A 16062-nucleotide genomic window follows, 5' to 3' on the forward strand; every position below is an offset into this window, starting at 1 on the left:
AACTCAAAACAATACTTGAAAATTATATAAAGGCTCAGAATAAAGATTAAATGTGCTGTAATAAAAATACTAAGTTGTTGGTCAGTAACACCATGTCTTGTTTTAGTGCAAATTTGAGAGAAAAATGTTTAACACAAGAATATTTTGATAGAAAACTCAAAAACAATACTTAGAGTATTAGAAAAATAGATAAAACTACAATAAATTAGAGAAAAAAATGTGCATACAGCCCACTAGTACTACTAATACAGATTGTAGAATGGACTTGTGAACTGTCCTGAGGTGAATATAGTTGCTTTATAAAGAAAAATAAAAAAAAAATAGAACTAAACCCTGAGGAGGACTTCTGAACTGTCCTTGGGTGAATAGTAGCCTATACCTAACCTACAAAAAAAGGAGATCAGTCCCTTTACTCTGAACCATAACCCCAATAACAAAATAAAGTGTAGACAAAATAAATGACATTCCCTAAATAATAAAGCAGTTCCATGCTTTATGGCCTCTCCTTCTTGTCCTTCAGTAAATTTGAATTGAGGAAGACAAGTGATCTCACTTTTCCAGGCTTGAGGTGACTTCTCCTCTCTGTGATTATTTGTCCAGTTTTAGAGAAAATTCTCTCAGATGAAACCGATGTGGCTACAATGCAAAGCTTCTTAGCCATGAGTTTGCTAAGCCTGGGGTACACAGGCATGCGACTTCATTTAGAACAAGAGGCTCCTCTAGGTACGCCCGCACCTCCATGACAGCGTCTGCTGTGGGGTTCCGAGTTGCCACCATTCCAGCTACCTGCTCATAGAGGTGGGAGATACAACAATGGGGTGGGAGATAAAACAATTTTATTATGAGATTGTGATATTAGACTGATGTCATCATAGATTTTAAGAAAAAAAATTATGAGGAATTTTTGCCATCCTTGCTTCCTCATGGAAATAGCTCATAACAACTGATTCCGGAGCAGCCTGCTCCTTCCTCTTGGATAAATGTTATTATAACGATACAATTATAAACAATAATAAATACTATGATGTATTACACAGGATATTTTATGTATAAAATATTCATAATTTAGTATCAGCTAATTTGCATGTATACGACAGAAAACTAGCGCTGACCAGTTGAACTACATACCTTCTGAAGTGAGTTCAACAATGACCTCTTCAAATGGCTTCAAGAGGGTGCTTATCTCCTGCAATCTAGTCCATTCTTCTGGAGATAAAGGGTGGACAGGGGCATTGGTGATGGCCAGGGTGGAGACAATGGGGTTCTTGTTGGTGAGGAAACTGCAACATGTTGACTGCACTGCCGACTCTGAGGCACTCGCTTTTTTTTGTTTTGTTTTTCACTGGGGCACTCACATGAAGGGAGCGTCCACAACTCAAAATTTGCATATGAAATAATCACTCCTCCCCATGCTCTCTCCAGCTACCGATTCCAGCGCACTCACTTTTTTTCTTATTTTTAATTTTTTTACCGAGGCACTCATGTGAAGGGAGCGTGCACAACTCTTGCAATATTTGCATATGAAAGAAGCACTCCTCCCTAAACTCTCTCCGTCTCACTTAGTGGAGGAGCAAGGAGCTTGTGTGAGCATTTGTGTGAACCATAGGTGTGAACTCAGGGAGAGAGAGAAAAAAGAATGGCTCCCAACCAAACATGACTCAGTTTCTATCGTTCATGTTATTGAGCAGGTCAAAAGTTTAGTTATTACTACTCACGCGGAAATTGTTGGTACCAAATGGCTTGTCCACACACCAGCCCTTAGCGCAACTCTGAGTTACGACCACCACGACACCACAACGACTCGCCCTCCCAAATCAAACCATGTGGCTCGACGTCCCCAAAGATGCCATTTTGGATATTGAGGATGTTGCCCTTTACCACCTGCCAGTTGACAATTATGACAGCGAAATCGAAATTTCTAACTTTTTCGGACAATACAAATTTGAAGTTGATCCTGAAACACTCAACCAAATTCAATTTGCAGCGACTCAAACAATTGACATCACCCACATAGACAACACTCTACACGCCATTAGCACCGACTCATTAGCACACTTGAGCCCCCGCGCAGACAACATCTTAATAGCCTTGGTTATGTCATGGTCTGTCCCTGCAGTTCCCTTGTTGGAGCTTGGGTGGCACTTTGCGACCCTCTCGCCCTCTCTCTCTCTCTCTCCCCCCCCCACTCTCTCTTCCCAGTAATCAGCACGACCTCGGCTGCAAACCTGTTGCCACTCAGCACTCTACACTGCCTGTATTTAAGCCTGCCAGATCCAGGAAATTGGCTCCAGAGTATTGATGTTCACCAGTGGTACATACTTATCTCCGTGTTCCTCTTCGTCCTCGTGCTCCTTCCGTGCTCCCCACCTTGCTGTTCTCTCTAGCCACGCGGCCAAGGTCTTCCACCTGCTCACGTCACCGCTTCCCGCACGTTCCTTGTCCCGACGGTCCACCATCACGCCTTGAAAATCCCACCCTGAACTCAAATACAAAATAAACCATTCTCCACGACTTCTTCCGCCTCCGTCTGCTTCTGGGTCCAGTCAACATTGATATGATTATATCGTGACAGAATACACTGGCCATCATGGACCCAGCAACCCCGGAGGTGCTAAGAGAAGCGCTCACCTACAGAGGGGCCCACATTGGAAGGCAGGACAAAGTTCTCCATGAGATCATGGACTCGTTAAACATCCTTTCTCAACAAGTCTCCCTCATTTCTTCCCAAATGCATGCCGGCAACCCTCCCGTGAGTATTCCTTCTGAGCCCCCAGCCTCCGATCAATCCATCCTCCCGTACAAAGAGTGTTCCTCCACTTGGGCCATACTCCGCGGACTTAGGTTCATGCAGCCAATTCCTCTTAAATTGTTCCCTAGTATTCAATCTGCAACCATTGAGATATCCTACTGAACAATCCAAGTTCGCATTTGTCATCAACCTCCGACGCAGAAAAGCTGCTAAAAGGGCAACCACGCTATGGCATAATTCCTCCAAATTACTCACGTCATTTGACTCCTTTTCCGACAAACTTAAAAAGGTCTTCGACCACCCCGTTCAGGGCAGGGAAGCCACTCAACGACTCCTTACACTCACTTAAGGCTCTAGTTCCATGGTGTCCTATTCAGTTGAATTTACAATTCTTGCGGGTGAGCGTGGGTGGGATGACGCCGCGCTAAGGGGTATTTTTTTAAAGGACTTTCGGCGCAACTCAAGGACGAGCTCGGAGCCAGGGACGAGCCCTCCTCACTCAAGGACCTAATTTCGTTGTCCATTCGCCTTGACAATCGCTTGCGGGAGAGGAGGGTAAGAGCAGATTAGTATCCTCCGCGGGCACAGCGCTGAGCCCATGAGCCCACCTGCCACACCTTTCAACCTCTCCCAGATGCCGGAAGAATATCAAGACCTCTCTCCTGTTTTTAGCAAAGACCTTGCCATTTCACTACCTCCTCACCGCCCTCATGACTGCGCGATCAATCTCCTGCCGGGAGCTCCTCTACCCTCCAGCCGTCTCTTCAACCTTTCCTGTCCTGAGAAAAAGGCTATGGAGGACTATATCCGTGACTCCATGGCTTCGGGACTCATCCGGCGCTCTTCTTCCCCCATGAGGGCAGCTTCTTCTTTGTTGAGAAGAAAGATACCACTCTCCGCCCCTGCATCGATTACCGTGGACTCAATGACATCACCGTAAAAAATAAATCTCCACTGCCCCTGATTGACCCCTCCTTTGAACCCCTCTGCGACACCCAGATATTCACCAAATTGGATCTACGCAATGCATACCATCTCATCTGCATTAGCGAGGGGGATCAATGGAAAACTGCTTTCAATAGGACACTTTGAATACCTGGTCATGCCGTTTGGATTTACCAATGCCCCTGCCGTTTTCCAAACCTTCATTAATGACGTCCTTCGCGATATGCTTAACTGGCTTGTTTTTGACATCCTCATTTTCTCCCGCTCTCCCAAAGAACATCGCCATCATGTCCGGCAAGTCCTCCAGCGTCTCCTTGAGAACCACCTTTTTGTCCAACCTGAGAAACCACCTCCCCACCGTACACTTCCTGGGCTATATCATTGCCAGAGGACAATTACAACCAGACCTGGCAAAAATCCAAGCAGTCGTCAACTGGCCCATTCCCTCCTCCCACAAAGAACTCAAATGTTTCCTAGGCTTCACCAATTCTTACCGCCGCTTCATCCGCAACTACAGCAAAGTGGCTACTCCTCTCAATAGCCTTACTTCAACCAGCTCTCCATTCCAGTGGACCCCTGCTGCATCCCAAGCCTTTGAGCGGCTAAAATAATTATTCACGAGTGCCCCCATCCTGAAACACCCTGATCCCTCCCTCCAGTTTGTTATGGAGGGCGACACCTCTGGCACTGGGGCGGGGGCCGTTCTCTCCCAGCGGGACCCTAATTCCCAAAAACTACATCCTTGTGCCTTTTTCTCCCGTCGTCTGTCTCCAGCCGAGCGGAATTATGATATAGGAAATCGTGAGCTGCTGGCCATCGTCTGGGCGTTGGAGGAGTGGGGGCATTGGCTGGAGGGGACAGATTCTCCGTTTACTATATGGACCGATCATAAAAATCTTGCCTATCTCCATTCCGCCAAAAGTTTAAACCCCCGACAAGCTTGGTGGGCCGTCTTCCTGAGTCGATTAAACTTCAACCTCTCCTTCTGCCCTGGTTCCCGCAACGGCAAGCCTGACGCCCTCTCTCGCATATACTCAGCCCCCTCCAGTCCCGCGGAACCTGAACTTGAACCCATCCTTCCTGCTTCATCGGGGCAGCCACTTGGGAGATCAAACAGGTGGTTAAAAATGCTCAAAAGACCTAACCTGATCCCAAGACTGAACCTCCTGACCGGCTGTTTGTACCCAAGTTCTCCAGTGGGCACACAATTCAAAAGTCACCTGTCATCCCGGAACCACCCGCACCATCCAATTCGTACTACAGCACTTCTGGTGGCCCTGCCTGGTGAAAGACACCCAGGACTTTGTCCGAGCCTGCTCCATCTGTACCCGAGGGAAGACTTCACATCTGCCCCCAGCTGGTCTGCTGTGCCCCTTACCTATACAGAGCCGCCCCTGGTCCCACATCGCCTTGGACTTGGTAACCATCCTACCTACCTCCAAAGCTAATACTATCATTCTTACTATTATCGATCGATTCTCCAAGTATGTCCATTACGTACACCTTCCCAAATTAACATCTGCCTTTGAAACTGCTAACCTCCTTGTCAATCACGTCTTTAAACTCCACGAAATCCTCATTGACATCGTCTCGGACCGAGGTCCTCAGTTCCAGGTATGGAAGGAGGGTGGGTACCATCCGTAGTCAAACGGCCAGCCAGAGCGAGTGAATCAGACTCTGGAATCGGCTCTTTGCTGCGTTTGCCGCACGAATCCCACCTCCTGGAGCACCTTTCTTCCATGGATTAAATATGCCCACAGCTACCTCACCAGCTGCGCCACAGTTAGGTCTCCTTTCATGGCCTGTTACGGTTTCCAACCTCTGTTGTTTAAGTAACAGGAGCATACTGTGGTAGTTCCCGCGTTGAGGGCTCACCTGCGATGGGTCCAGTCTATTTGGAAGGACGTCAGGGCACCTCTGAATCGGTCTGCTGAGAGGATTAAACGGCTCTTGGATCTTCGTCGCCCTCCCACCCCTGTGTAAAAGGTGGGTCAGACGGTTTGGCTCTCCTCCCGTGACCTCCCGCTCCAGACTGAATCCCGTAAGCTCACTCCACGCTTTATTGGTCCCTGCCCGACCAATAAAACAAAAAATCAATTCCACATCAGTTCAATTAAAACTCCCGCAATCTCTCAAGATCCATCTGACGTTCCATGTGTCTCTGCTCAAACCTGCCTCCAACTGTGCTCTTAGCCCTCAGACAGCACCCACTACGCCCCCTCCGTAGGAAAAGAATGGCTAAACCCAAACCTGACCCCATACGGACAGTGGAGGAGGTCCTCCTTGACCTAAATTGTCCCCCGGACCGCTCCACTCCCTTTTGAATCTACAACCCCACTTCCAATGAAGTTGGGACGTTGTCTTAAACATAATAAAATAATAGAAACAGAATACAATGATTTGCAAATCATGTTCAACCTATATTTAATTGAATACACTACAAAGACAAGATATTTAATGTTCAAACTGATAAACTTTATTGTTTTTAGCAAATAATCATTAGCTTAGAATTTTATGGCTGCAACACGTTCCAAAAAAGCTGGGACAGGTGGCAAAAAAGACTGAGAAAGTTGAGGAATGCTCATAAAACACCTGTTTGGAACATCCTACAGGTGAACAGGCTAATTGGGAACAGGTGGGTGCCATGATTGGGTATAAAAGGAGTTTCCCTGAATTGCTCAGTCATTCACAAGCAAAGATGGGGCGAGGTTCACCTCTATGTGAACAACTGGGTGAGAAAATAGTCGAACAGTTTAAGGACAATGTTCCTCAACGTACCATTGCAAGGAATTTAGGGATTTCATAATCTACGGTCCATAATATCATCAAAAGGTTCAGAGAATCTGGAGAAATCACTGCATGTAAGCGGCAAGGCCAAAAACCAACGTTGAATGCCCGTGACCTTCGATCCCTCAGGCGGCACTGCATCAAAAACCGACATCAATGTGTAAAGGATATCACCACATGGGCTCAGGAACACTTCAGAAAACCAATGTCAGTAAATAGAGTTCGTCGCTAAAGCCGTAAGTGCAACTTGAAACTCTACTATCCAAAGCAAAAGCCATTTATCAACAACACCAAGAAACTCCGCCGGCTTCTCTGGGCCCGAGCTCATCTAAGATGGACTGATGCAAAGTGGAAAAGTGTTCTGTGGTCCGACGAGTCCACATTTCAAATTGTTTTTGGAAATTGCGGACTTCGTGTCCTCCGGTCCAAAGAGGAAAAGAACCATCCGGGCTGTTATGGACGCAAAGTTGAAAACCCAGCATCTGTGATGGTATGGGGCTGTGTTAGTGCCAATGGCATGGATAATTTACACATCTGTGAAGGCACCATTAATGCTGAAAGGTACATACAGGTTTTGGAGAAACATATGCTACCATCCAAGCAACGTTTTTTTCATGGACGCCCCTGCTTATTTCAGCAAGACAATGCCAAACTACATTCTGCACGTTTTACAACAGTGTGGCTTCGTAGTAAAAGAGTGTCGGTACTAGACTGGCCTGCCTGCAGTCCAGACCTGTCTCCCATTAAAAACGTGTGGCGCATTATGAAGCGTAAACAACGGAGACACCGGACTGTTGAACAGCTGAAGCTGTACATCAAGCAAGAATGGGAAATAATTCCACCTACAAAGCTTCAACAATTAGTGTCCTCAGTTCCCAAATCTTTATTGAATGTTGTTAAAAGAAAAGGTGATGTAACACAGTGGTAAACATGAACCTGTCCCAGCTTTTTTGGAACGTGTTGCAGCCAGAAATTCTAAGTTAATGATTATTTGCTAAAAACAATATAGTTTATCAGTTTGAACATTAAATATCTTGTCTTTTCAGTGTATTCAATTAAATATAGGTTGAACATGATTTGCTTCTCATTGTGTTCTGTTTTTATTTATGTTTAACACAACGTCCCAAGTTCATTGGAATTGGGGTTGTACTTTGGTAATTGCATTGTGTTCCTGTCAACCTGTTCCATCTTCCAAACAGATGTCACCTAGACCGGTCATTGAGCCGGAACAAGCCGACAAAGGGGGGATATGTAACAGACATGCTACCTAACCAGATGGCACCCACGACCCCCAAGCTCCTGACCTGCTGAGCGGTCTGTGTACACAAGACATCTAAGGGAGGCCTGGTCCACTTATCAGCTAAAGACACAGGAAACTGGTTTCTCACCCAGACGCTAAATTAATTACCAGCCAGTCTGAAGAATCTTATCAACAAAGTAGAGACACAGGAAACCTTGTTTCTCACCCGGACGCTAAACTAATTATCATTCAATCTGCACTGGAACATGCACGGGTCCCCCACCTCCATCCAACCCACTGTAGCAACAGCTCTGGGGGCTGCAGATCCTGGTAAAAGACTGAGGAGGTCCGTGTCGTCCGGGCTAGGTAGACTCTTTCTCTGCTGGTCCAACCTCTTTGGACACAGGCTCAACAGATGACCGGGTTGCGCACACCCCCAGCACATAGTGGGCACACCCGGCAGGCGCTCTCATCCTCACGCTGGACTGGACGGGTCATCAATGCGCACACCAGCTTCTCCAGCCATGGCAGTCTTTGCCCCACTCCTTTTGTCAACGTCGCAGTTGAACCGGGATGGGACGATGTCTGTAGAGCCCCTTTGGTTGCAATCTCCCTTTCCATGCCGAGTGTGAGTGCCTCTCCCAGGCTTGCGGCGTGGGCAAGCTGTGCATGCAGGTGTAGCTCTGAGTGCTTGGATAAATTGGTTGCGTATCAGTTCATCTTGGATTGGATTCGGCATTCCAGCATACGCGCGCCAATAAAACGCTCTCAATCTCATGAGCAGGGCAACGAAGCAGCTCATCCAATGGTCACAGGCGATGCTTGAAGTCACAGCGTATGGAGTCCCTCAAAGTAAAATCCCCAAAACGCGACTATAGAGCACCAATTAGTGTGCTGTAGTTGAGTCTCTCTTCCCGGCTCAGCAGCAGCAGGAAGTATGCGTCGTCATCTGTCAGTGATACAGCCAAATGCATTGCCTTCACATCCTCTGTCCAGCCTGCTGTATCAACCAACAGCTCAAATTGTGCCGAATAAGCCTCCCCCATTACCGGAGAACGTCAATGATTTCATGGTGGACCACATGAGCTCACAGGCGTCGCCATGCTTGTTTACAGTCTTGGTTCAGCAATTGAACCCTTGAAATATAATAATATTGATGTATAATTACATCGTGGGCCAAATTTGGCCCCCGGGCCTGAGTTTGACATATATGCTGTAGGGCTACTTGTAACATGCACTACCTTTGTTTTCTGACAGATGCAAATCATACAAACATAATTCGATGCTTGATGCTCACTTTTAGCAATCTGTGCCATGGTCCCGATTGCGTGATGTCTTGTAGTGTATGTCATGTCTTGTATGATATATATATATATATATATATATATATATATATATATATATATATATAGTGATTAAATGATCTTAATCATTGAATAGTTCTCTATTCTGCCTGTGGGGCTGAAATATGCTATGTTGGGGTATACGCAAAAAACTATGTAATCAAAGCAGAAACATGTTTTATTGAAGCATTGGACTAAAGGCATGTGTCATGAGAGAGTATTTCCTAAAAAAAATTGTTACTTTGGAGTTGGAGGCATTTCACCCGCCAGTGCCGATATATAAAATATGACTAGATATAGCCACTTTATAGTATAGTACATTGCTTTTTCCATAATGGCTATGCAGTAAATTTGTCCTCCGTTTCAGCCACTGATGCCAAACCAAGACATTTTGGGTTGGAGCGTGTTGATTTTGGCAATGCAATTAGTTATTTACCAATTGCTCCAAAGTGGACTGATATTTTGGGAAATGACTTCCAGTTTCATTTTCTTGAGCAAGAAAATACATAAAATCAACTTGTTAGCGAAATATGGACCATTAAGAACCCATACCTCCTTTAAGATTGACACTATAACCCTGCTGCCTTGAAGCTCAAGTTCCCACCTTCCCTGCAGATTCACCCTGTGTTCCACATTTTTCTGATCAAGCCAGTTTCCACCAGTCCACTGAGTCCTCAGGTGGTGTCTCCTCCTCGTGCTCTGCATGTTATTGATGCTTAGATCTTACACCCCATTAGCCCCAGAAGCAAGAGCAGCAATGAGCAAGAGGACCTGATAGGGTTAATCAGCACTGTGTCATCTCCATTAGTAGTGTCTTGGGTGAAAATTCCTTTTTGTTTAAAAAACAAAGTATAGATTATAGCTTAAAACCATACATTTTGACCTATGCTATGCACACACAAAAAAGATTCTGATGGAAGGGCACCTTTAAAGGTGAAGTATGTCATAGTCAAAATGCTAGCAAGATTTGAATATAGCCTCACTCCACCTCCCTCCAAATCTCTGGCCGAAGCTTCACCACTCATCGCCCACCAGCTGGCTTTCCCGTGGTCACCTTATTGCAAGTTTGCCATTTCCAGTAGGTCTCTTTCACCGGTGAGGAAAAAAAAAAAGATCTTTTCACGCTGCATATATTTGGTAAATTGTGGCATTATAGTTAAAAGGTTATCAGCATGTATGTTACATTTGATTGATTAGCTGCTTATTTAGCAACAACTAACTTTGATAAAAGCTATACATATCAATACTCCACACTGGAGTAGAGGAAATATCAGGTGAATTCATATCCTCTGTTTTTTAGTTCCCAAGAGGAGAGACAGATTGTATTCATTTCTATTTTTGTTGATGGGATGGGTATGATGGAATCTTTTAAATACTTGTTTAAATGGCTTTTATATGTGGACATCAGAAAGAACAGATGAAATATTCGTATAATAATGGAAAGCCAATTTCACAAACCCCAAATCTAATCACTATGTTTGCTTTACAGGAGCAAGATGACAGAATGAGTTTAGAGTAATCACATATTGTGATAAAGACATTTCTGCTACGTGACCCTAGCTCCATGTTTTGATATCCTCCATGACAGATCTTGGGTCAGCTCCTCCGACTCTTCAGCCCCTGATCAATGGATTGGTATCTGCCATAACTGCAGACACATGACAAACCTCATGGACACCATCTTGAACGAGGGAGTTTTATGCAGAGCCAGACAAATATGGAATGGCATCCGAACAGCTGATGACCTTCGTGACACTGGAGAGAACGACAGACAATTCCGCCAAAGGCCGCCTTTTGCCAATATGCAATACGGAAAATCCCTAAAGACATTTTATAGCATTCAATGAAGAACCACATTTCATATTTTCCAAACGTTGCTCCAGTAGAAATGTGCATGTTATCTTACTTTATGAATATTTGTAGATCCATTTTCACCTTTATTTTACTTCCAGGAACGTCTGCACATTTACCGCTACCATTTTGAAATTGTTCAATTGTTCTAAATGAAGAAATGAAAATGAATCATTCCTTCTTCACAATTGCCACACAGAAATCAGTGTTACATTTCATATCTCCTTTGAGTTCATAAACATCAGTGCCTATATAACGCTTGTTCATTGATTTTATATTTAAAGCAAGAAATATAAAACCAATTACAAGTTTTTCAAAACATAAGATATGCACGCATAAGATATATGCATGGTTTGTCCAGTATTCCAGCACTGGTTCGTGTCACTCCAATCTTGATCGGGCAGTGTCCTTCAGAAAGAATCATTTAGATAACTATTAGATGCATTTCACACACAATATATATCTATATATATATAATTATTCTTTTTTTACAGATTTCGACAAACGTGTACAAGAAATCCAAATTACTACAAATAGACCTGACGTCATTGAGAAATTAAAAGTAATTTATTTACTCAGTAATGTCATGAAGCATGGATGTTTATAATTACATTATACATATTTGTACGTTATTATTTCTTGAGACAGCTATAAGGTTGAAGTAAAACTCACCTTGACCTCTGCTGAATTGAGTTTGCAACACGAGAGTAGTTCAGGCCTTAGCTGTTGTAATGTCCGGCAGGCTACTGATGACAGAAAACCTGTAATTCCATTTTATTTGTATTGATTTTTCAGGGACACGAACAGAGAGAAATTGACATTTGCAGAGGCAGCATGGGTTATCCTGTACAATTTGCTCACAATGGTACTCTGAATTTGTACTCTATATGGTAACAAATCCAGCTCTCCAGTTGACCTCAAAAAACAATGAAGACAAAGTGGCAAGTAGTGTGGTCATACTGATCAACAACAGTTATTCAAATAAGGCAGAGTAACGAAGCCATAACGAGTTTAGGTAAAGAACAAGTAAGCAGAGGACAAAAATCTATTTAAAAAATAGTGCATCTTGAGATCTGCTCTCTCTTTTCATCGTTCACAAAGGTACTTCGGGGAAAAGAATGTGACAAATATACAATCAATTGGGTAGAAATAAATACAAAGCTACTAACTTTACAGCATTCCAGGAAAGTACGTTCATGGAGATTTGTATATTGTTCCAATTCCCTTTCATTTCTGTCAATCGATTACAAACTAAATACACAAAAGAAAAAAGAAACACTATTCGTGTTGCTGAAATAATATAAGCAGCAACGTTATTGCAGTGCTTGTGTAAAGAACTGTAAAGGAAGTAACATTTTCCCCCCCTAAAATGAATACCTTGGGTCCAACTGTCGGAGCGTGTCCTCTGTGATGTCATCCATGCCCTGAATTCCACCTTCTGAGTACTCCTCATCTCTAAACAAAATGTCAGAAGCAGCTTTTGTGACATGGTACTTTTTTTTTTTTTCATCATAAAAGAGCCATTTAGAATAGAAATAACTCCAACACACGATGCAACCTCCTTCTGTCAGGCTTCTGTCTGGAATATGAAATAATTTATGATGAAATTCTTAAGAAAAAAATACACTTCTGCTCCCTTACTTGACAGCAAAAATGTGTGTACACATGACAATTATCAGATGATTTCTTTGTTTCCTTTTTACTCATAAGCATGTATTTTATAGCAAAGGGTTATTGTTTGCATTGTTAGACATGTATTCTTCATATCTCACTCTGATGGTGAAAGGGTTATATTTGATAAAAAAACAAACTTCTTTGGTGAGAGACAGGACAAGGGTGTAGTACTTGGACATGTCAGTCCATATGCAGAACATATTGATATTAATACTCACCATTCACCATTCACCATCAGAGAGACTCTCTCCTCCAACAATTGTTGAAACACCAGAGGCGGTGGTCTCAGATAACCTTTTTTTAAAGGCAAGCTTGATGGATCCTTTCATAACTACAAAACACCTTGAAAACAAAATATCACCACAGAATGAAAAAAAAAATCTATATATCATGTAATATAAATGACTATGTATCCCGAAAAAATACATAAGAACGAGCCAAAAATGATCTGATGTTGAAAATATGCCATGCAGATGTTGTCAATAGAATAATAATAATCTGTTCGTCATGCAAGTGGTTTTAAGTTTTATCCGTGAGTTGCACAAGTTAAAACAACTGCAGTGTGTTACATTTTCCAGCTGTGCAGAAGCAAGCATGTTTGCAGCATTGTCTTTGACGATAAAAATAATTGTCTGGGATTTTTAACCAACAAAGTGAAACATAGTTGGTTTTCAGACATTAGCTTCATTCACTTTTTCGTTGTGTCATCATAAAGTTGATGCACAACTTTATCACTAAAATAAGAGCAGGATTGAGCGACGTACCTAACCAGCAATGTCTTCATCATATATACTTTGTGGGCCCCATAATGCTTCCGGGCTTCCAACTACATCGAGCGGAACAAAAGGTGGCGGAATATACAAATATCATGTCTCGGAGCTCTACACACACTGCAGCCCGGACTTGGAGTCGCTGTTTTTGAAGTGTAAGCCGAGTTCGCCTCTTTCATCCTTGCCAGTGTCTACGTTCCTCCCTAGGCTAATACGAACGCAGCACTGCTAATGCTTGCTTAGCAAGTAAATAAACTCAAAAAAAGCACCCAGATTCACCCCTCATTATTCTTGGGGAAACTCAACCACAAACTCCCTAAATACAAGCAGCACATTGACAGTCCTACCAGGGAAAATAAAATTCTAGACCACTGCTATACTACTCTAAATGACGCGTACCATGCACCTCTGGGCTCATCTGATCACTGCTTAATTCACTTAATACCAACATACAGGCAAAAACTTAAATGTGCAAAGCCTAGCCAAGTGCGAAGTGGACCAATTAAGCAAAGCTATAACTTCAAGGCTGTTTAGACTGCACAGACTGGAGTGTCTTTGAAACTTCAACTAACAGCCTGGATGAATATACGGATGGTGTCACATCCTATATCAGTTTCTGTGAATATGTGTGTGTACCAACAAAGACATTTTGCACATTCAATAATAACAAGCGCTGGTTCACTGCTAAACTTCAGCAACTTTGCCGGGCTAAAGAGGACGTCTATCGAAGTGGGATAGATCCCTGTACAATCGCGCTACAAATCAGCTGACAAAAGAAATTAACATTGCAAAGAGAAATTATGCAGAAAAGTTGGAAAAATTGTTTATTGCCAACGACATTAAGTCAGTCTGGGGAGGTTTAATATCGCTAACCAACTAAATGCGACCATCCCCCCAAGCGGAGAGCAAAAGAGGACAAGCTGACGACTTGAACACCTACTGCAGATTTTAAAAGGACAGTTTCACACCCCACACCCACCCAGCCACACCACTGACCAATATCGCACCTCTGACTTCTGTGCTGACCATTCATGAACAGGATGTGAGACGCATCTTCAAACTACAAAAGAGCAATAAAGCGGCGGGCCCAGACCATATGTCCCCATCCTGCCCAGACCATATGTCCCCAAGTCTGCGCGGACAAGCTCGCTCCAGTCTTCACAAAGATCTTCAATAGATCTCTGGAATCTTGGCTCTGAATGACTACAGGCCTGTCGCCCTGGTCATGAAATCCGTTGAACGCATCGTGCTGGACTACTTCAACAGCATCACAGGACCTCCCTGTAGTTGGCCAAGAGAGCAAACAGGTCTTTGGATGATGCAGTCAACATGGGGCTGCACTTCATCCTAGAACACCTCGACTGCATAGAGACCTACGCGAGTATCCTGTTCGTAGACTTCAGCTCTGCGTTCAACACACACTCATCCCCGAACTCCTCTCCTCCAAGCTTCTCCAGCTCAGCGTCTCGCCTGCTGCCAGTGGAATCACAGCTTCCTCATGGGCAGGCTGGGGGACACCACCTCATCCACACGCACCATCAGCATCGGTGTGCCCCAAGGATGTGTCCTCTCTCCGCTGCTCTTCTCTCTCTACACAAACGGCTCAGTTGTCAAACTCCTAAAGTTTGCAGATGAAATCACAGTCATCTGCCTCATCAAAGACGGTGACGAATCTGCATATCGACAGGAAGTGGAGCGGCTGGAGCATTGGTGCGGCCGACACAATCTGGAACTGAACACGCTCAAGACTGTAGGTGATCGTGGACTTCAGGAAGCATACTTCGCCACAGCTGCCCCTCACACTGTCCAACTGCCCTGTGCCAACTGTCAAACCCTCCAAGTTCCTGAGAATTACAGTCTCTCACAGCCTGAAATGGGAGACCAACATCAACTCCATCCTCAAAAAGGCCCAGCAGAGGATGTACTTCCTGCAACTTCTGAAGAAGCACAGCCTGCCGCAGGAGCTGTTGAGGCAGTTCTACACAGCAGTCATCAAATCAGTTCTGTTTTCATCCATCACAGTCTGGTTTGGTGCTGGGGACAAACTCCGACTGCAACAGACAATTAGGACTGATAGAAAATCGTTAGTACCCCCCTATCGACACTTGAGGACTTGTACGCTCCCAGAACAAAGACAAGAGCATGCAAAATCCTCTTGGACCCGCCACATCCTGGTCACCACCTCGTCTTGCTCCTTCCCTCAGATAGGCGCTATCAATCAATGCAAACAAAAACAAGCAGACATTCCCACAGCTTCATCCCTCTTGCCATTAAATTGCTAGAGGCGAAGTGACTCTCCATAGTGTTTTTTTTTTTTTTTTTGCCTCTAAAGTATTTTTTTGTCAAAATGGCTGTATATTGTCGTACTATAGCGACTCCAACAACTAGACAAATTCCTTGATATACTTGGTAAATAGAGAGGATTCTGATTCCGAAGTTTACAGGCAGAATTGACACATTCAATATGGCGGACACACTGACTATTGCTGCCAATGGCCAGCACGGTCGCTCGTAAATTTATAGAAAATGGACCGCGCTCTGCCTCTCTGAACACTGTGACTCTCAGAGCGCAGTGAGAGCGTCAGATTGAATTTCCGAACGTACCCACAGTCATTACGACATAGCAGCACTGACATGTCATAATGCTAGCTACTGTATTATTCGCGAGCAATGCTATTTTGTTGAACTAGTTTGTGCTGTCGT

General features: G+C 44.0%; 1 protein-coding gene and 1 long non-coding RNA gene across 4 annotated transcripts in view; both read right to left on the reverse strand.

The window, feature by feature from the left end:
- ak7b (adenylate kinase 7b) overlaps positions 1-16062 on the reverse strand; it is a 224280-nt gene that overhangs the window by 55232 nt on the left and 152986 nt on the right. The gene's annotated exons all lie outside the window — the stretch shown is intronic.
- On the reverse strand, positions 11020-12945 carry LOC133488103 (uncharacterized). Its single transcript, XR_009791558.1, has 4 exons — positions 12808-12945; positions 12293-12370; positions 11588-11676; positions 11020-11323 (listed from the first exon to the last, which is right to left on the reverse strand). It is a non-coding gene; the product is annotated as an uncharacterized LOC133488103 (long non-coding RNA).

Source organism: Phyllopteryx taeniolatus, chromosome 13 (genome assembly GCF_024500385.1).
Source record: "Phyllopteryx taeniolatus isolate TA_2022b chromosome 13, UOR_Ptae_1.2, whole genome shotgun sequence".
Classification (NCBI taxonomy): domain Eukaryota; kingdom Metazoa; phylum Chordata; class Actinopteri; order Syngnathiformes; family Syngnathidae; genus Phyllopteryx; species Phyllopteryx taeniolatus.